The following is a 21,902-nucleotide window of genomic DNA, read 5'->3' on the forward strand; positions in this document are numbered from 1 at the left end:
CTACCTCTGTCCCAGGTGAATAAACCTTCCCCAGCTGCCAGCTAATTTCATAGCAACTGTAATGTTAGTTTTTTTTTTTTTTTTTTTTTTTTTTTTTGCCACATTGAAAATCTCTACTTTGGGACATGATAGCCATGAAAAAAACTGAGAGACCATTGGGCTTTCTGATATAAAAGTAATAATTTTGGAAAACAAAATAGACTTTGACTACATCACCAGCAATTTTTAGGAACTCTGGACTTGGTTCTATAGATTCACTCTGACTGAGATCTAACTGAAGGTAATCAGAAAGTTCAGCAGTTAGAGCATCTAGAAGGATCAGTAAGATTTTGACTTTGGTGTTGAACTTGGAATGGAAATAGAAAGTCCTAGAGCTCTATTTAAAGAATGGTCTATTTAGATGAAGTTGGAACTTGAGAGATACTTGTGTATCAACCCCTAGAGTAAAGGGCAAATTATGGAATCAACCAACTCCAATCCATCTTCCAGATTTGTTTGACATATCAGTGTTAGGAGTGGAATTTGCTAAAGTACTATTTGTCAGACTAAACTTTTCCAAGAGGAAACCAAGAATAAGGGAGGTCAAAGGGACATTTGAAAATCCACCCACCCTGAATGAATACACAGCATTGGATTGGACAGAGAGCAGAGATACTCTGCAAAAGTTGCCAAGTCTTTGAAATGAGGTGACTGAGGTCTTTTGGTACATACAGTAAGACTGGTCTTAACCCAGTAGTTGTCAAATGGTACCTCTTTCATCAGCACCAAGGCGGGATCTATTCTTGGATGTCTATGAAATCAGTGCTCTCGTTTTGATCCTTATTTAGGACGATCACATAACTTATCCAAAATGGGTCATTTTTTTTTCAGGATGAAAGTAAATGGGAAACATAATTATTCCTGAATGCAAGTGGGAACAAGGCAAGCTAGGGAAACCAATGCATGATCTGGAGCCTGTGACCTCCAACTAACTATACCTATTTACTGATTATAATATGGGTCTGATTTATATATGTACATAGGTAAATATAAATGCAAGTATGTATGCCATATAGTTTTCAGTACTTTGATTAATTTTGACTAATTTTATATTTACTTAATTTTAATGACAAATATGTAACAATAATTACCGATTTTGCATTTGTTATAATAACACTCAGTACATGAGATATGCCAGAGAGATACTAGCCTTTCTACTTTAAAGCTGAGGAAATAACAGGGTGAAATACGGATCTGAATGCCTTTCTTCTTTCGGTTTTGCTCACAGGCCATCCAGTGATCACACAGGAGACAGAAGACTGGGCATTGAGCTATGAATTAATATCTTTCCAAGCCCAGTTTTAAGTGTCTTCCTTGGAATATTCCAGATGTGCAACAGATGCTTACTAGTGAAAAGTCCCATCACTCAATCCACAAGCAGTATATTATGATAAAGAAGCCTGGACTTACAGTGTTTGTCATTGAGAGACCTAGGAACCTTGACAGTGTTTCTAAGCAAAGTTCAGAAGATAAACTGTTCACCCTCTTCCAAATAAACCTACCAACACTTAGACTTTCCTGTTTTCTCAGTCTTCTGGCTCTGTACAGGGAAGGGAAATTACAATCGGTGAGAACTTTCTCTTTAGCTACTACCTGTAAGCCACAGAATTTCTGAGACTTCAAGACTCAACAGACCTACATAGTAAATGCCAAGCCAGAGCAGATTACATTGTGAAACCCTTACTCCAAACGAAACTCAAAACTTTCTCATTGGGAATGGCCTCACCTACAGTAAAATATAGAAGTCTTTGCTCTGCTGTAAATGAACTTGCACAGGCACATCTCTATGTCACTGCTACAAGATGTCAGCACGGGGCATTGTCAGAAGTTTTGTGCTTACTTAGGACTGTCTTCATGTACACCACTAATGGCTCATACCTTTGATGGTGCAGGACCCAAGATTTGATTTTCTGGTTTCACCCCAATTGGTACATGTTTAATCCTTAAAATTCTGTCTGGTATTAGAAGGTAGATAGTCTTCTGATATTTGCACAACATTCCCGAGTCCTGAAACTTTGATAAGTTTCACTTTTTTGTTTACCACGGTTCATCTTTGAGATAGGGTTTTCTATGCAACCCAGGCTGGCTTTGAAGAAATGATCCTGCCTTGCCTCTTCAGCAGTGGGATTATGGATATAGATCAACATAGTTGGTGGATTTTACTTATTAATTCTAGTTTTACATGGTTTTAGATAGTATACTCTGCATATTGGCATTGTTTGTAAAACCATGCTTAGTCAGTGTGCTTTGGGTCCTACTTCTTTGGATGCAGATTTAGAAAGTACATGGGTAAGCTCTATATGTCCCTGTAATTAACTATTCAAGGACCAATAACCAGCAAGGACATTGGTGATGTGCATGAGAAGGTATTGTCTGCCAAGTAATACTGTGCATGCATGCAGTGCCTTGACCAGATGAGGGTGCGTTATAAACAGAGTGATGTTTATAGCAAAAAACAAGCCACCTTCATGTTCTGAATTTTTATATAATACTGACCTACTTTAAATGTCCAAGTTGCAAAATATAGACACTCTATTGAAATACTAATTCCAGTAAAGCAACGTTGTTGGTGTCTGGACTTACTGTTTTAGTAATTGATTCCCACCAATGTGCCTATAAATCTAGTGGTATTGACTGTTTTCATATCAAGGTCCTTGGGACTTATTCCAAATTAAGAAGGCAAATACAATAAGCAATATTTTATTTTCTCATGAAATAGGGAGAAATCTGGGAAATATTACTAAATATGTTTCTGTCTGTGGGGGAGGATTCTTTCCATGTCTTATCATTTGTCTCTCTACCGCTTCATTTTATTTGACAGTTTTATGTTCAATACACAATTTGATACAGTGTCGTTAAGATTAAAACAGAAAGGTCGATGATTATTTTGTATTGTTAACAAATCAAGTGAAGAAGATGACATTCACATCCCTTTGCACTGCCAAGTATTAGATTTATTGAAGGAAGATCAATCAGGCCATTTTTAAAATACCAACTTCCAAGTATACAGTGCCCTCAATTTGGCTTAAAGGCTTAGGCAGCTAAGTTTTCTATCTACCTTTTCCAGAGAGAATTTTTTATAACATTTAGAATAGCTTCGTCTTACTCATGTTCAGGCCAAGGATCTGCAAATGTTTCCTCTGATAGTAAATTTTTTTCCATTCTGTAAGCATTCTCTCTGCTAATATCACAGAAAAATATGACCCTGCCATTATTTTCTGTTCAGTGTATTAAAATGTAAATGGATTCATACTTGGAATTGGAGAGAAAAAAAATCATTTAATCAAGTCTATGTTAATGCTGTTATTATAAGTTGACCTTCTATTGCTTAATCCAACCTGTTCTTCACATGTGAACAATTCAGACATCTAAGTACACTCTAACAGTCCATTGTTAACAGTGAAATTTCCCCACTGTATGACACATAAACAGCAGGTATCTTACAGATTGAAGATAATATATGGTGAGCCTCAATTTTCTGACACTACTGCTTTAGTTAATTCATATTTCAAAAAATGATGGTGCATATGAGTAACACATAAGGGCAGTTGCTGGTGTGTATCCGAGGATCAGCCAGTAGCATTCAGTTGAACTGTGGGACTCTGTGTCTCTCTAGAAGGGAAACAGGCTGTCCCTTTGCTTTGTTACTGATAGGATTCAGAATAGCACAAGAGAGGTGCAAACCACACACCCCCGGAGTAAAGTCTTTGCAGATTTGCAGTAAATGTTGGCAGCTAATTGTAGAGATGCAGTACATTACAGAGGGCTGGCGGCTTTTGTTGAGTATGGGAAGTCTGTCTGTTGTTAAAATACATCAGGAACCAGCACCTTCATCAACAGCTGGCTGTACTAGAACCATTTAAAACCTGTTCCTCTCTTGTCTCTTCTTGTGACCTCTCCTTTTCTCCTCAAGAGGCTGTCGCCACCAGCCTGAGAGGACAAAAGGAGCAGAGACTAAGAACAGGCTTCTGATGGTTATGTGTATGCACAGAATAATCTCTGCAAACAACTGCAATGAGATGATTCTCTATTATTGTTCCAGGGATAGGGTATATAAGGGCTTTTCGGGGGTATGGGTAGAAAGGGATAGTTTGTCATGACATCCAGTGAGCAGTAAGGGCTGATTGGTTATGATACAGCACCTAATACCATGCAGACAGGGAATCAGAATGGTATGTGTGTGCCAAGTTATACAGCTTTGCATAGACTCTACACAAGGTCACTTTTCAGACATGACCAGACAAAGCCAGACTCTTGTGTTCAGAAACACTCTCCAGAAAACAAAAGGCATACAGGGAAGCCCCACTAACAAAGAATGCCTGCAATTTTGTGCCAATCTCAGAAAGCCATCATGTAACACCATCTCTATTTCTTTATGAGTGATAGGAAGAATATTCTCTTTTATGCATGGGGTCCATGGTTTAATACACTAGCTTTCCTCATTGACTTCTCATCTGCAGGTTTTTGTTTTTGCTTTTGTTTTTGAGTAGCTCTACTTTTATACTTCACTGACTTAGACTGAGTGACTTAAATAGTGTGACTTAAACAGTGTGACTTTTGCTGAAATGTAAGCACTGAGGAGAAAACTCTATTATTCTATGGCTATCTTACCTACAGCCTAATAGAATGGTTCTGCTACCCAACATTCATGTTTATTATAAAAGTATAAGCATAAATTCTATATTATGATATTGATATTTTAAATTCAATTTGGTGGTTGGCTTTTGACCAGTACTGCACAGTATTTATAAACTGACCGATTCCTACACCTAAAATTTTACTTTGGGACATATTAATTCATAAGTCAGATTGGTGAAATGGGAGCACAGAGGGCTGCCATTTGCTGGGAGGATGTTGGCATTTAAACATAGGACATGTGGCATCTGGAAGTAGGTTATACTGTGACTTTTCACTTCAGACTGATTGCCATGGGAGACTATGTGGATCTTCTATACTGATATTATAATGGATTTATCATTCTAGCTAAACTATGACACCACATTGTCCCCATGTCACAACTCTTGGGGTTTCTTGAAAGCCAGGTTCCTTTTCTGTGATATCCCCCAACAACAACAACATCTCTTAAACAAATCAAATTTGGAATTCCTAAAGGCCAATAAAAACTCACTGTTAGTAAGATGTAGTCAATAACTGTCACAGAAATTAAAAGAGTAGCTTCTAAGATCAATATTGTCAAGAACACACAGAAAAAGAGCTCTTAGCAAAAATTATCAATAAAACACATGCAGAAGCTAGACTTCATGCAAATTCATTTGGATATCCCAAACAGGCTCAGACTGTGAGGAGAATATTTACAGAAACAAGAAAGCCAAATATAATTCTATACTAAGAAGGACCACCTTGAGAGGTCACGGGGATGATCTAAATCTGTTCAAATTATACTCAGAAAAGGAATGTAAGCATAATTCTACTCCAGTAGAAGGAAATTGCTTCTCATGGGACATGTGTTAACAAATCTGAAATAGCTATCCATGCATATAACAAGGTTAAACAAATAAATAAATTGATGGCAGGTGGTGTAAAAGAGTGTATCATTGGTAGAATGGAAGATTATAGAAAAGCAAAAAATAAAGTTAGAATAAACCATACAGGATGAGATGAGACCTGGAGATATCAGCATGCATTTAACATAAGCTACTGAATTTATACAGAAATGTCTATATGTATTTTTAAATATGTTAACATTGTCATGTGTAGGTACCTATAGAAGACAGAAGAGGATTTTCAGTCCCTTAGAACTGGAGTTGAATGTGGGACACCTGCTATTATAAGGTGCTGGAAACTGAAGCTTGCCCTTCTGCAAGCACAGCAGAGTCTTAGCAACTGAACCCTATATGTGGATACACACACACACACACACACACACACACACACACACACTGGCACCCTTTTGAAGAGATAATCAACTAAGAATTTAGAGGTGGGGCTGAAGAGATGGCTTTGTAGTTAAGAGCACTGGTTATTCTTCCAAAGGACCTGGTTTTGATTCCCAGCACTCACGTGGCACCTCACAACCATCTGTAACTCTAGCTCCATGGCATTAAACAGTCTTTTCTTTTCTCTACCAACATCAGGCACACAGATGGTACACAGACAATTGTGCAGACAAAACACCCATACATGTAAAATAAAACAAAAATAAATCTTTAAATACTTTTTAAAAACAGTTATATGGAATAAACAGTAAATATACATGGTGAGCCTGGTGGGGGTGGTGTAGGTGCTGTAGTCTCCAAAAGTAAAAAAATTCCTCAAAACTAAACAATAAAGTCAAGTAAAAGATATCCACTAGCCAAAGCCAAAACAATTTGAACAACCAATCGAACAATTTAGAATGAGAATATGATCCAAGATATAAAATAACTAGTCATGCTGATACAAGTGAAATATCAATGAAGATAAATGAAGAGAAAATAAAAGTCTTTCTTCACAGTAATTCCAAATAATGTGGATATCTTCGTTGTCCTCACCAAGAGACAATGTGATGCTGCACTGCATGTTGTGACATGAAATTAGTGACTTAGTTCCAAGGGTTACAGCATAAGAAAGATTATACAGGTAAATTCACAGTAGAAAGGTTTGGTAAACACAGCCTTGCCCTTACCCATGGGGCCAATGTTAACCCAGTGGGTGCTAGACTCTATGGATGTGTTCTACCAGTCACAGAGTTGAACTGCCAAACATATATTAGCTAGGCCCAAATTTAAGGATGTTCTATAAAATACCTAACTGCTACTCCTAAACACTGTCAAGGTCATTATACAAAAGAATGATTGTGAACTGTCACAACCAAAAGGAATTCAAAAGATCAGGAAAAAGGGACTGAATATAATATTCTGAATAAAATTCTGAGTTGGAAAATAAGAGAAAAGAGAAGTCGACAAAAATCTAAGGGAGTTTGAAGTTTAACCAATAATAATGTAGCAATGAAGATTCTACTTGAACTGTGGCAAATGTCAGGCTTCAGTAGAAGACACCAACAACAGGGAAAGGTGAGAGCCAACTCTTGGAGCTTTCTTTGCAGGTTTTCTTTAAAGGGATTTAAAATAACAACAACAACAGTTTTTTAAGTGTCTAAGAATTAGCATCTCATTTCAGCGGAGCATCAGAGGTGGCATCCTCAAATGCTCTGTGGCATGAAATTAAGTGGTTTAAAATATTATCAAATTTACTTCACAGGGACTGATGGATTGGATGACACTGACAAACCCAGCCCCCTCGCCCCCAGTTCTTTCCCCACCTCCTCTTTCAGCTTTTCCTTCTAGCCCATTTCTGTTTCTTTGTGACTTTTGCCAACACCACCGAACTGCTCTGTACCAGGAACCCACAGTGGCTACAGTAGGTGGGGACTCAGGTACCTACCTTCATTGTCTGCTCTGTCCTCTATTCCAGTTTCATCTAATTCCTTAATCTTACTCTGGCCGAAGTCTGTGTATAGGAGCCCTTCCTCCCCACCCACCTCCACTCTCTAGGGACTTAGTCTGTTTGGTGCAGATCCAGCACCTCTCTAATTCTTCTTTTCTGCCCCTGACATCCTTTCCTTCTAACCTATATTCATTCCTTTGTGAAACCAAGTGACTAACCTCAATATTTTATACCAGGGATAACTTAGCCACCATACTTGGCCAGGACCCAGAGTGTGCAACAGGAACCAAAGAAAGAAAATCCATTCAGTCAAGATGAGATCAGATACCTATGCCAAGAACCACTTCAAAGATTTGTCTAGATCCAAATGCAAAAGCAAGAACATGAACAACGAAGACAATGAGCCTCCTCTGGAAGTCGGCAATCCTATTGCCATAAGTCCTGGGAAAAGCAATGTAGCTGAAGCATAAAACAGAAAGAGGTGATAATTATTTCCCCGGGATTAATGATGAAAAATAGAGGCCATGTGGATCAAATAGTTTTCCAGGGTCACTAAGCTGGGTAACAGTAGTTGCTACAATAATATCCAGTTTATCTGACTTCAGATCTGTGCAACCTAAGTACAATGTTCTTCTGTCTCTTGCCTGGCTGTAGCCTCAGAATACCATTATACTTGGTAATATGTGGAAAGACAAAACAATCTGCCACCATATTGATAAATGAGTGGTTTGTGTACGAATGAAATCTGTCCTATATTTTAGACCATCTATATGTTTCATCCCAAAACAAGGTAGTCATGATTTGATTCACATAAATAATATATCTGTAGAGATAGGACTGTTTTTATGACTCTTGCATATGGGTACTCCATTTATTACTATGAAAAGTTAAGGTTACTTACAAAACAAAAATAATTTGAAAATAAACATTAAGAATCAGTATTCTTGATTTTTTGAACTTTGGACTAACCTAGCCACAAGATGCTAACCAACATTCTCAGACTCTGACATGAGCATTCATTTCTTTAACACATGTGCTTGAAAAAAAAATCAAAGACAATTCTGTTCTAGGAACACATGCCCACAGGAGGGTAACTTAAAAATCAAATTAATCAGGTGTTCTTTAGGCATTTATACAATCAAACTGCTTATATTGGGGGGTCAAATGGAAAGAAACGTCTTTGGAGAGGTTGCAGGGCACCACAAAGAGCTTCATAAGCATTTGTTCACACTTCATAACCAGAATGAAAATAGTTATCTACAAACAGACCTTGCTTAAAATTACCAAAACCTCATCAAAAGGCGCTTATTGGGCATCTGAAATTTAGCATCTGTGGGCCAATATTTCTACCAATTGTTGTTCCCCCACACACACCTCGCTGCCTCTCTCTCTCTCTCTCTCTCTCTCTCTCTCTCTCTCTCTCTCTCTCTCTCCTCTTTCTCACTTTCTTTCTAGTGCTTTATGGGAATGTTAATTTATGAGATTCCATGTGTTCACCCATCTAGGATGATGTCTCTATCACAGGATTCAGTCCTAGGGAAGTAGTCATGAGTATGTGCTCATTGTAACATCTCCAACATTACCGTGTCAACTTCTAGATATTCTCAGTGATAGATGTAAGAGGAATCCACAAATGTGGCCAAGGGCTACTTCATTTACATGCATCCTCTTTTCATGTTGTTCAAGGCAGTCTTGTTCTAACATAATAAGACAGCCATCTTGAATTATGGTTAATGGTTTAAATTAAACAGCAGTTCTTTCCCTGTGGCTGCCAATGTGCCCAATTGAATCTCCAAAACAGATAAATAAATTCTATACAAAAAGGAGAGAAAAGAAATGATCAGTAATGAAAGCTGATCATTAAATGACAAAATTAAGAAACTAAGGTCTATGTTTACAAGGTTAATGAGATGTAATAAACAGCATAGAGCAGTAGCACACAATGCGGTAAACAGATACAGTAGGCTGTGTATAATGATGGAACTCTTTTGCCATGCATGTGTTCTTGCATGTGACATGCATGTGCAGATATTCAAGGCTATGCATTGTTTGGGGAGCTTCTGCTTTGCAACCTCCTCTAAGTAAACTTACAGAGGAAAAGGAAGCCTCATTAACAAGGCATTAACAAGGGCATTAACAAGCGAGATGTCTAATCACTGTGGCTGAGCTTAGAGAAAAGGCTCTGGTCCAGATCCCTTATTACTTACATAACTGCAAACAAAACAGTAGGAGTAAAGATGACTTGCATCCTCAACTGTCAACACTAAGGACCTTGCAGAATTAATTTGCACCAAGTATGTGTACTCGCTTTGTCTATCCTCAGGAATATTTTGAAAGGGAATGCAGAGAAAAGCGTGGTCAATACAGACAGTGCCATGCTGATCAACAGTGACAGACTTTACCAGTGATGAGGTCAATAGAAAACCCATTAAAAGTTGCTTCTCTGAGGACAAGCCTGGCATTGATTTCCCAGCTTTGCCCTGAAAGATCATAGAGTTGTAAAGTAAAAGCTGCAAGATTTCCTCTGGTCTTACCTATAAGAGAATGACAATAACCAGGCATGCTTGCAAGTGCTCATGAGAGCTGGGGCACCATGCAAGAGGAAAGGCCTAGCCTATGTGAAAAGGGTAGTTTGTATTTCTACTGTCCTGGATTACTATAGTTTGGTGCTATCCTGGTGCCAGAAATAGGTACTCAGAATAACTTGAACATAAAGAGAAAGGATATTGTGTAGGACATTTTGAGGCTAGAAATCCACTGGAACTCTTTCCCTTAACCCCAGTGACCACAGCAAAACCTATCATCACAGGGCCATAATGGATGCTGCCTTCCTATGTGTAGTTTGAGTAGTTGGAGAAGTTACTCAGTCAGTCACCTCCTGTATTATTTTAATTGTTCTTCTACAGCATGACTGACAGCTCAGGAAGAAAACGATGATCTAACTGAGCACAATTATTACCGATGGTGACTACAATACTTTTCACAACATTCAAATAAAGCCTAATATGATTACTATAAGCTATCATTTGAGATTGCTTAATAAAACTGTAATATAAAATGAAGTGTCTATTTAATGTATTAGTCAAATTAGGAGCTCTCTGTGTCTGCAGAGATAAAATAAAGAGCTGTATAAAAATGTGGGGAAAGTGAAAAGTTTAGGCAATTCTTTCAGTCGAAGTAGTGAGAATGTTCCTCAAATTCCATAAAGGCAGAAGCAGGCTTACATTCCATTTTAAGCTCATGGATTGAGTATGGTTGGAAAAGAATTGTCCAAGGCTCACCCATGGTCATGCTCCTGATGGAATGAGCATATCAGTGTGTGACGTAATAGGAATTTCCGATAGCTTTCAGAATCAAATTAAGATGACAATGTCAGTTCATTGAAGTTATTCAACAAAAAAAAGAAAGAAATTTAGCACTGCAGCAACTGCATTGTCATTTTGAAAGCTGTTCTTCATTCAGTGAGCCACAAAGCACATTGCACATGTCCTATTCGATGCTATTTGTACATAACAAAGGGTGGAATAGTGGAGGTCCAGCCCTAAGGAAAAGAGCCAATCACTTTGGCTCCTTTATGGACTCCCAAAAAGTCTAATGGAGGACGTGAGACCTAACACTGCTATTAAGCATGAGAATTGGAGAGAGTGAAGACAGGAGACAGAAGGAGAAGCTCCTTGGCAGTAAAATATAGACAAAACCCAAACCACAGGAATTATGAATGAAACATGAATGTTTCAAGTTTTAATGACCAGACTTAGTAGGGCTGACAATAACAACGGCCATTATTTATTGACCTTTGCATAGTGAGTCAAAGAACCTTAGGATTTGAACAGTAGGTGAAAGAGAAGCCCTGTCATTTCATGAAGCACAGAGCTTTCATGACACTATCACTTGTCTTCGGATGCTGACTCTTGAGTGGTCATGGCTGCTGTGACTCTATCAGCTACGCCTACAGCCACGATACTTTATGTCTTAGATACCCACAGGGATCCAGGGAAAGCACTGAGTTATGAAGGTGAAGCTCACATTCTATCTGTCAGAGATTAGGCTCAAACTACACTCAAAATTCAAACAGGATGGGCCAGCCTACTCTTGTTAGTTACCATTGTTAGAAACTTAAAGATTATAGTCCATTGTTATGTGCAAGGAAGGGATGGCAGTGAAGGTGGCTCTAGCTGAGACAGGAGGAACATGTAGCGGCTAGATGAATCCTGTCTATAATCAGGAAGCAGAGAGAGATATGAATGCTGGTGTTCTCTGTTTTCTACCTTTTTTTTATGTTTACTTAGCCTGTGACACTCAGATTTAAGATGGTTCTCTTTTTCATTCAGAAATGCCCTCACCAACACATTTAGACGTGTGTCTCTTAAGTTTAGAAGTGTGTCCAGTCAAATTGACAATAGAGAATAACCATCATAGCCACATAAGTATCCATTAGATGGAAACTTTTTAGACATGAGTACCATCAATCTTAATCCTTCATTCCCATGCCTGCCCAGTCCTGGATTCGGGAAACTTTCTATTTAGATTAGATTAGATGCCATTGAAAGCCAACATACTAGATACAGCACAATAAAATAAAAGAATAAAATTCATTATACTTCATAATTTATAAAACATGTGTCCTGCTAGATATAAGGGATATAGGAAATTAATATTTTCCAGTTTGTACATGGATATTTACATCACACATAGCTATGGTTTCTTTGGTACAACTCATTGAAGTAAGTTTGCTTAATTAAAACCTTCCTTTAGAGCAGTGATTCTCAACCTCCCTAGTGCTGCGACCCTTTAATACAGTTCTTCATGTTGCGGTTGACCTTCCAAAACCATAAAATCATATTCTTTGCTACTTCATAACTGTAATTTTGCTACTGCTATTAATCATAGTGTAAATACCTATGTTTTCTGATGGTTTTAGGTGAACCCTGTGAAATGGTCATTGGACCACCCAAAGGGGTCGCTATCTACAGATTGAGAACCACTGCTTTAGTGTATCGAAGGATTTCTTCTAGGAATACAATCTCAGTCTTATTCCCATCAGCTAAACATCTGAACCCTTGTTTTACCACATCTTGGGCAATACTAGATAGTATAATTTTGCATACTGTAAGTCAATATGATACGTGGACAATTATTAGTGGTTTTTGCCTTTTCTTGTTTTTAGAAGGAGTAACCACTTTCTCCTTTCTAGTATATTTATACTCCTGACTGTTCCCCTGGTGTTTTGAAATTAATAGTGATAATACTTACTGTAGTAGAGTATTTTAAGTAGATCTGTCCTTTGTTTTTGTTAAGCCTACTGTAAATAAACACAAAATGTTTCTGATTTATCAAAGCACATCATTAAGTTATATCTCCCCAACAGGAACTTCTTGGCAGGAAGCAGGTGGAAGTAATATATCTGGATTTCGGCCATAGCACACAGACCTCAAGTTCCACGAGAAAGCAAAGCCATGTGTGGTAGGCAATTCTAGGAAGTAGACAGCTGCCTTAATATTTTTTTGCCTATTTCCATGTTTAGTTTGGGGGTCTTTGTTTACTTTTTCAATGAATATTTTACCAATATCTCTCCAAAGTGAAACCCTTTTATTGAAGAATTAATCTGTTATTTACCAAACATGCAGTAACAATTTATAGCTTCTTTTAATTTTACAATCTTTTCTTTCTCTCTCTCTCTCTTTTTAATTAAAGGAGAAAATGTAGTAGAGACATCTAGGCATAGAAAATTAAATCATTTCTAAAATTATATGTTCATCACCACGCAAAACTGACATATTACAGACTGTATAAGGATAGGGAGTAAACTCCTGTGTTATGCTGTGCAAATCTAATCAAAAATTCCCTGAGCCCAGGGAATATTGTTCAGGCTACCCTGATGTACCTACCCCTTATAGGACATGTTCTCAGAGAATGCAATAACGGTAATACATTTAGAATTATGATTCAGAATTCCCTTCTGGAACTAGGAAGGGGCCAGATAAATACATTGAACAGAAGAAGGTCTGGGCAAATATCTTAAAACCATGAAGGAATGGAGGAGTCATGCAGGTACCCACACCTGATGGTGATCAGAATAGTCGCCTTTTTTAGTGGGGAGTTTCTAGAGCAAAAATTCTCACTATCCTAATAGTAAAGCATTTTTAAACCAAGATTTATAAAAAATCAGAGTTATATAAACATTATTAGGAAGGACCTCAAGCATAGAGAATGTACAGAGACATGCATGTGGAGTGGGTTAGTATGACACTGTGTTTTAGAATCAAAGACTGACCATTTTCTAAGGAAAATGCAAAGACCAAAGGACAAGACTAAAATGTTCCAAAGATGTTGGCTCTTAGCTTTAGCAATTTGGTGGGTGTGATTAGACCATTGTTTCCATTATCTTTACTAGGTACATTCTAGGTGGCAGACTATTGTTGCTAATAAGCAGCAGACATAATTTCCTGTCCCCCCCCCCCAGATTATGTCTCATACAATAAAACAGAAGTCTCTCTTCCTGGCTCTATTCTGCCCCATTCCTTCCTTCTTGAGATCAACTTCAATAACTCAGTAGGCAAGGGATTCAGCTTCTTGCATTTTCCTAATTGCACAACATGAGAATGGTGTAGAATACTTGTCCACAGGGTTAATGTTCTAACACTTTTGCTGACATTTCAGCTTCACATCAGAAATTCTCAATTACTGTCATCTCTGAACTATTTGAAAGACATTTATTTTAGTTTTCAATCCTGGGCACCATAAGAGAATCCCTTTTTAAAACAAAAGGATTTACTACTGTTGTAGTGTAGAGCACACTGGGAGTCTCACATACTTCAAAGATAGAGTCATATTCTAGATGTTGTGTGGAGTAAGAATTTGTTGGCAGAAGTCATGTGGGCAGGCGCATGAAAACAGAGTGCCATGGGAGTTGGGATTGACAGTTGACTTGAAGTTGATATTGAATGTGTAGCTAGCACAACAGAGTACAAATAAATGGTATCTGGGTAGTAAATGATACTTTCCCAGGGAGAAATTCAGAGCACAGAGACACATTATGTCCCCTTCCTTAGCTTATGGCATTGCATTGACAAGTTGGGCCCCTATTTCTCAAATGAGCATAGTACGTCTTCCATTTAACAATTCATATGGCTATTACTGGAGAAAGAAAAAACAATGAGCCAGAGGCATCCAACCTTTCTTTGAAGAAAGAACCTTACAGAAGCATAAGTTGTAACACTATTAGGACCTTCCTGGCTGAGTTTCAAAACCACAGCCAAGTCTTGAAGTCTTCCAATATTCATGAAGTTATAATGAAGTTCAAGAGGCCACAGATTTCATTTGCAAAATGTCAGTCAATGAAAGGGATCTTGTATTTCACTTTTAAATTATTCCTAACTTAAGGGAGATTAGAATCTATAAGACCACTCACTGCCATCTATGAGAATCATATTTAACAATGAGACAGCAAAAAAAAAAAATTTTGGACAATTTTTTCTCATTAAATTTTAGTTGAATTCAAAGGGGAAAATATTCAAATGAAGAGAAATTATTTGGATAAACTGACACGAGAATAAGATCTGTCCGTACATCACCAGAAACACGGAAAAGTCCTGAACAAGGAGAAAATGAGGTTGTCAAGACTGAAGCCTCAAGCTTATGGTGATTTATTAGTAGAAAACAAGGAATCAAGACATGCTAATAACAACCTGTGAGGATACAGATAATAATGCATCAGGAGCTTTCCACCGTATATATCAACCACACAGTGCACCTGCTGCCTTCTGGGACTCCATACTTTACCAGCTGTTAAGAATTAGATATGGAGAAAGGATTTTGACTAGTGTACCTGTATTGACTATTATAGTGTATCTGTATTGACTATTGCAACTGTAAGTCAGTTACAAATTCTGTCCTGTTTTCCCACACATAAGAGTGAGGATAATAGATTCAATTTTCTAGATGCTGAATGACTCAGTTTACCTAGTGTGTCTATGTTACACAGCCATTTGCACATGATTTGCCTTCTTAGGTCCAGGTTCTTTACTTTATAAAATGAGAATGTATGCTTAAGGCAAGGCTCCAACTTTCCCAGTTTGGATTCTTCATTCAGACCGTGAAGTCAGAGGCCACACACCAGTTGATAAGGGTGACATTGAGTTCTCCCATACCAAGGCCCTGCTGATTCATAAAGATAAGCTGAGAGCTCCACTCTTCCTGGCCACTGGTACTCACCTTCTTTCCTCGAACCGTATGATAGGACTGATAATTAAGTTCAGAACTAACTACTTTCCACCTCTTTGCCACTGTTGATTTTCTCAAAGAAATCTTAATTAGCAACAAATGGCTGAAGACAAATGAAGAGGGAAAAATTAGCTTGAAGTAGAAAGATGTTACATTAATCATGTTTGACTTACTTCTCAATTTATCCGTTTCAATTTAAAAGAAATTGATACTGAATAAAAAAAAGAAAAAGAATTAAAGCCTTTATCTGAGCTGGGTAAAGGAAAATATGTTACTCTGGATAAAGTGGACGAAATTGCTGCCTACAGAATTTAACCTCCTTCCTGTCCTGGAAGAGACCTCTTGCATATCAGAGTCCATCTTCCCACCAAACAAAGAAGAGTCAGCTCCCTCTCAGGAACAACACAACCTCTGTGTCAGGAATGGTCTCTTTCCAGGGACACAAAGGCTTGCTTGCTGAATGACAACAGACAATTCTGCATCTACAGTTTCTTATGTAACGTCCAGAAAATGCAGAAAAATCTACTTAAGTACTTTGGGGTTTAATTCTAGTTTTGATTTATATGTGTGTAGTACACATGTTTGTATGAATGCTAGCATGTATATGGTCACACAAGTGTGTAAGTGTACATGCCTGAGGAGGTGACATCACTGTCTTTTGAAATATCTCTCCATTTGTGTGTGTGTGTGTGTGTGTGTGTGTGTGTACATGTGTGTTAATGCATGGTCTCTCACTGGACCTGGACCTCACAGATTCTGTTTGTTTAGCTAGCCAACCTGCTCCATGTATTCTTAGACAGAAGATCACCACACCTTTCAAGGTTTTACTGAATTATGGGGATTTGAATGCCAGCCCTTATACTTGTGGCAAGCACTTTATCCACTAAGCCATCGCCTCAACCATTCAAATCTGTTTTAAATTCCCTTCTTGACCATTGTCCCAAATAATATGTAAAGATGAGGAATAATAAAGAAGAGTTATTAATGACCAATCCTCATTTGATGGTTACTCATGTAAGGACAAAATTCCAAAACCAAGCACCTATACCATATACTATACCTATATCAAAACCAAGCACACCATTTTAGTGTCACTTAGGTACCAAGAAGAACCCCTCTGAGAGATGACACTCCAGCCATGTCAGAATGAGAGCAGCCACCTACTCCATTTCTTTGGAGTAGGAAAGCTTCTTTTAGGGAAGTAGTATGCTCTGGAAATGGGTGGGGAATCATGAAAATCTTTTAAAACTTTAAAATAGAAGGATGCCTCTCAATAGATGCCTACAAAGAAACCCCTGGAATCCTGAGAGTTATGTTACAGAGTCAAGGATTTTACAGAGATAAAGATAAGTCTCTATAATTAGGGTGGTTATAGGAGATAACCAATTAATATTGGCTCAATCTGTACTGCAAGAAACAACACAACTGGAAAAGCATGCCTGCTTGTAGTTGGAGAGGATTAGTCAAAGAAACCCTAAGAGATCTGGCACGCGGGAGACAAAGTGACAATGCATTTTTATTGCAATATCATGTGAAAAATATGAAAAAGAACATGTGGAACAACATTTAAAAACAATTACAGGCTGATAGACTGCAACAAAAGAGATGTCGGAACTGTAGGGTCTAGGTACAGAATTCAGCCAACAACCTAAATGAGCTGGGAACAAGTTCCTCCCCAGACTGATAAGATGCTAAATAAACTTCAGCTGTCTTGGGCTGGGCTGCACCTCATGACCCATAAAGCCATTACATAACAAAGGGTGTTATTTTGAGCCGTTAAATTTTGCCACAATGTGCAAAGGCAGAGGTAGAAAACTAACACATCTCTCACTAGCTAATCTGCATGGGGCATGAATTTTCAGATCTCCCCAAAAGGGAAATAAGAGAATATTTTCATGGTATTTCATAATCTACAAACCATTTTCCCCAACTAGCCAGCTGACTGTAAGGCCATTCTTCAAGGACAATTTTTCACCAGACTATGATGTTTCCCAAACTCCAAGTTATAAAAGTGAGCAAATAGTTCATTGTGAATAACAGAGGAATAACCATGCTCTCTGTATACTTAAATAAGAGGAGAGATACAGGGATAAGGAATGCCATTTTATTTAGTGTTTGTTGAGATAGAGTCTCTCTATGAAGCACTGGCTGGCTTTGAACTCACTACATACACCAGGTCTCAAACTCATAGAGATTCACTTGCTCCTACTGCCCAATGCTGGAATTAAAGGCATGTACTACCAAAATGGCCCATTCCAGGAAATACCATTTAAAATTCCAAGTTAAAATTAAGGTTCTCTGTCATGTTACTGGACCAACAGTATTGCTACAATGGAGACTTCATGATACCTAGAAAATACTATAAGGTAGCAGGAGTAACAACAAATTTACTGAGAGATGGAACTGTGGGAAAATTATCAATTTCTGTATTAGTTTAAAAAAAAACCTACTGAAAACCTTTTTTAAAAAATCAGCTATTTAGGGGAACATTCTCTCTTATCTTTTGAATTACTGTACAAGGTAAATCAAATGACAGTAACAACATCCATTCAGGACAAATGCTAGCTAGTGTACCAGGCATTATCTCTCTTTTCTTCTGGCCTGGAACTCTGATGGGATGCCTAGGGCTCCTCCAGCTGCTTGACATTGACTACTACATTGGCTTGCTCCCTGCCATTGAGGAAACGTGTTCCTGCCTGCTTCGGTCAACTGAAATTATAGTGGGTTTACTTTTACACAGATTCCCCCCTTAGAGATAATAGAAATCCTTAATCCTGGCATGTTAGGCCAGTTCTTAAGACCTCCAAATAAATCTGAAAAACAGTTAGTGAGAAATTACAAAAAGAAAAGCTTAAGAATTTTCCACTGGTCACTTTGGGTGCCTTGCTGCTTTACCCATGTCTCTGACCACTTTCCAATGCACCAGAATCATGTCATTGCTATCCCAGCATCTTCACTGAAAGAGGGACATCACGGGATCCTAACCACGAGATTCCCATACCCCACAAAATAGGTGAGCTCATTCCTCAAAGCCCTGAACGCCACTCTGGAGTTTATAGTGCTATCAAGCCTATGTGATTCATTCACGGGACTTTGAGGCAGTTAACTTGGGCCAGAGATGCCAAGAAATGTTCAATGTCACATTTTATCCACAGTTTGAGTTCCTTGTAACACTCATACACGAAAACACACAATACCCTTTCTCATTTTACCTGAAAAGGATAGTATAAAACTATATTGTACACTCACAACCTTTCAGATTCTCAACCTTCCTAGTGCTGCAACCCTTTAATATGGTTCCTCATATTGGGGTGACCCACAACCATAACATTTTGGTTGCTATTGTTATGAATCATAATGTAAATATCTGTGTTTTCCAATGGTTTTAGGCCACCCTTGTGAAAGGGTTATTCAGCCTCCAAAGTGGTTGCAACCCTCAGCTTGAGGATCACTGCAAGTTTAAGCAAATTGGGGTCTAAGAGAGAAGTCTGTCAATGGCTGAAGGTATTTAGATTTTTCTTAGGGAAAGGTCAAAGACTCTTACATCACAGGAATGTAACAGATGGTAACAAGTGGCCCAAGTGTAAAAGTGGAGTGGAGTTAGTAGAACTCATACTAGACCCAATGGCATTGAATTTACCTATGGGGACAGGTCAGAGTTCTTCACACTTTCATTCCTCTCGCCCGACCAGAATAGAGGATAGATAAGGTCCAGAGCAATGGCCTTTCCAAGGTATGGAGTCGTCTTTCCTCAGGTAAAGTCTTGAATGAAGTCTGGAACGGATTTCATATCTTCTCTGAAACTGGACTAAGGCTGAGTTTCATTACTATGCTATGATAAAAAAAAAAAAAAAAAAAAAAAAAAAAAAAAAAAAAAAACCCTACAAGGTGGGGTGAGAGGCAAAGGTATCAAGCAACTTATGCCCCACATCATCAGAATGTGTGTACACATTTTCCTCTGCACATCTCTTCTGCAGAGAGGAGCATGGGTCTCTCATGCCCCATGAAAGAAATGATAGCTTATTATACTTTGTTTTATCAGTCATCATAGGTGGAGCTTGGAAGTGGGACATCTCCATCCTGATAAGTTTGCTGTGTCAGGAGCCATTTCTTAAGTGTTCTTCTCAGACGATGGAAAGAATACACTTTAAATTTTCTCAAAGCCTTTAAGCTAAAAAAAATTTGGTAGTGAAAAATTAAGAATTCATAAATAATTAGCCGATTGCTTAGATTTAGCATAACTGGGAAGTAAAAATATATTATTGACAATCCTTCTGACACTGATAATTATCAATCCCTTGTTCATTCTGTTTATCAGCTAATATAAGGGAGCGCAATAAAGGTAAAAGAAATTTCTATTGATCTTTTGCAGAGAATTCATAAATACTTTTCTATACATGATTCTTCTAGTTAAGACTTTAGTTAAGCTCAAAATTCTGGGAAAAAAGTAACCATGTATTACAAACATGTAAGGCTCACTATTTTTGGAATAATGAACTAATCCTAGTAACACCTGGATAAATTGCAATATTTATTTGTAATACTAGATACTCCTCTCCTGAGGGAAACTCTCTCTACTTGCTTGACCATGGGCTTTGCATTGGTTGGTGAAGTTTTACTGAAAGTGACAGGTTTTACCATAATTGGCCTTGTGTATATTTCCTCACCACACCTGTAAGATTCCAGATAGAAGCTTTCTATGTTTGGCACCCAGAACCAAAAGGACACAGAAGATATTTTGAAACCAACATGTAATATGTACACAGCATAGGTAAAGCATATTACTTATTATTCTGAGACACAAAAAGCCATTTATTATTGTAGTATATACTATGTGGGCCTAGTAGATGAGTTTAGGGATTGGTACTAAAGGTGGAGGAATATTGTAATGATGCGACAAAGCATTAGACATAAAATATGAGACATGTAGAAACCAGTAGCTGATAAGCTGTGAGCAGAGTTTGGAAGGACTCTAATTTGTTATTATATAATAATAAAGTGCTCTGCAACATTGTCACCTGTTCCAACTTGACAGCAGACACTTTGTCAAATGAGTTTGCAGTTTTGGTCAAGGAAGGAGGAAGGATAAATATGCAGAGATGAAGATGAAATTGATTCTCATTTCTTTCTGAAAAAGATCACACCAAGAAGCTTTTGTGCTACAAACAAAAAAACCAAACCAAAAATGAAAAAGCTATTAAGCATTCATATTTATGGCTAGAACTAAGAAAGCACATTCTTTTGTTACAATACAGGAAATAATTTCGAATCCATCAATTCTTGAGGTGAAAGAAGTAGGTAAGGAGAAAGGGAACCTGTGACATCCATTAGAAAGTAGGCTCAATGCTACTAAAATCGAGGCTTCAAAGAGGGGGATGTCCACAAGGAATCCTAGGCACGACTATTGGCATGTGTCCTGACTGATAAACTAGTTATAAAGAAACGACATAATCTGACAGTTTTAGTACAAAAATTAGGAACCAAAAATCTAACATTCTAAACTAAAAAATGACAGTGACAACTGAAGATTTAAAATTCTTCGAGGTTCCCTAACTGCCTAAGACCTGAAAGAAAAATAAGAAAGCCACAGCAGAGAAATAGTCTCTAGTAGGGGTTAAAGAGGAAGATGGGAAATGAGGAACCCTCCCGAGATTAAATGCAGAGCCCATATGTCTTCAATTGCTGTATATGGTTTAATATACATTGAAAATGATTATTTTATTTTTTTGAGAGAGGATACAGCTCTGTAGCCCAGGCAGTCCTGAAACTCTCTCTGTAGACCAGGCTTGGATTAAATACACCACCACTCTTCAGTGAAAATAACTTTTAAAGCCTTATCCCTATCTCATACACCACACTCTCATCTTCTAGCAACAAAGGAGGGTTTACTGCTCCAGAGAAACTAAAGTAGCCGTTCGGAAAATGGTAGGGTCAAGTGCAGATTAATGAAACAGTGTTTGCTTAAGGTGCACAAAGCTTTGGGTTTAAGCCCTAGCAACACAAATAAAGAAACAAACAGTTTAGAAAGTCTAATCTTTGTTCTGTCTAGACATTCTGTCTAGACATCTTAGCTAAAACGGAGCTCCCTCAAAGACAGTCACATCTGTATCTCTGAATGTTCAGAAAAATCTGATTGTACAATAAATAGGACTTTAGAATAACACAGTTAAACTCCTGAGATGGGGTGACCATCTCAAGTTATCTGGATGTGCTCTGTTTTTCCACACGGATAACAAGTTCACAGTAAGGAACTT

The 21,902-nt window shown here is 37.9% G+C and overlaps 1 protein-coding gene across 4 annotated transcripts in view; it reads right to left on the reverse strand.

The window, feature by feature from the left end:
- Grm1 (glutamate metabotropic receptor 1) overlaps positions 1 to 21,902 on the reverse strand; it is a 376,706-nt gene that overhangs the window by 60,749 nt on the left and 294,055 nt on the right. The window lies entirely within an intron of this gene.

This window comes from Arvicanthis niloticus, chromosome 28 (assembly GCF_011762505.2).
Source record: "Arvicanthis niloticus isolate mArvNil1 chromosome 28, mArvNil1.pat.X, whole genome shotgun sequence".
NCBI classification, from domain to species: Eukaryota; Metazoa; Chordata; class Mammalia; order Rodentia; family Muridae; genus Arvicanthis; species Arvicanthis niloticus.